Genomic DNA, 1370 nt, shown 5'->3' on the forward strand with positions numbered 1-1370 from the left:
TAGCCCCGTTTTTTTTTTTTTTTTTTTTTTTATTTTAATATAAATTCCTCTTGTTCCCCAGTTGGCTCGTGTTCTTCTCCAAGCAATTTCCGTTCTATATATAAAATTCAGCCACAAGCCCAATGTTTGACTCCACAAAGAATTCTAATTTTTCCTCCAATTCCTTGGCTGCCGTTTTTCTAATGCATGTGGAATATCTCCCCAATTGCAGCCTCCCATTCCTCCAAATTCCAGTCTTTTATGTATAAAAAAATCAAGGGAAAATTATCTAGAAATCCGGGTTTAAAAATCAATTTTCATAAATAAGAGAGACTAAGAATTCAACCTACACACCCCTAACTCCCACACACCACACCCAATCTCTCTCTTTCGCTCTCTCTCGTTCCCCTCATTTTCTCTCTCTCTAGAATTGGCCGGAAGCTTCACTGCACTTGCCGGAAAGCACTTTTCCAAAAAGGTGCACTTCCTTCTTGAATAAGAAGAAATGGGCAGTGTTGGCGGCAATGATGGCAGTGGTATAGCCATCGAAGACCTTCTGAATCACTGCATTCCGTCGCTACTCCAACCATGGGTCTTCATCCAATGGGCCAAAATCTGCTTCTGGTTGTACTGCAATTGTGCTTTTCTACGTCTATGTTGTACTACCTAACTTCATTGCCTAAATATTTCTCCAATCCTTAGGTACTATTTAACCGAAGAGAAAATTTGGGAAATAAATTGAATCACAATCGCCATAATCTCTGAAAAACCAGGTGTAATTACTGGCAATTACCTATGTTATGGCTATGGTGATGAAGCTACCATTGCCATCATGATGTTGCATAACCTCCGTCATCGCCGTCTTCTCGTCAAATTCTTTGGCATGGTTTTGGGTCGTGGGATCGATTAGGTCATGGGAGAATTTTCTTTCAACAGTGTAGATCTTCAGGTCTAAGGAGGAAAGTGGAACGAGTGAGAAAGGGAAGAACAATGAAGAGAATTCTGGGAAAATTGATGAAAGTGATGTTGCATAAGCCGAAAGAAGTGTAAATAAATTTGTTGTGGTGATTGATTTTTGTTGGTGGCAGTGGCAGTGGATATGGCGGTTGGGACGATTTTTGTTGAATTTGGTTGTGGTGGTCTTGGTCATGGTGTTGGCGTCGGTTGCGATGTTGTTAAATTGTATTGGTGGTGGTGCGATGTGGTGCTAATTGTTCCATTGTTGGTAGTACACATGGTTCTAGTAAGGTGGTGTAGTTTGGTTGCCAGTGTTGGGAATGATGGTGAATGACTAAATCTATTTTCACTGTGACTGCTTGTGACCACGTTTGTGTTAACTGTAACTTATGTGACTTGATTACGTATAGTCACAAATTAGACTGACATGGTCA

This window comes from Olea europaea, chromosome 21 (assembly GCF_002742605.1).
Source record: "Olea europaea var. sylvestris chromosome 21, O_europaea_v1, whole genome shotgun sequence".
Classification (NCBI taxonomy): domain Eukaryota; kingdom Viridiplantae; phylum Streptophyta; class Magnoliopsida; order Lamiales; family Oleaceae; genus Olea; species Olea europaea.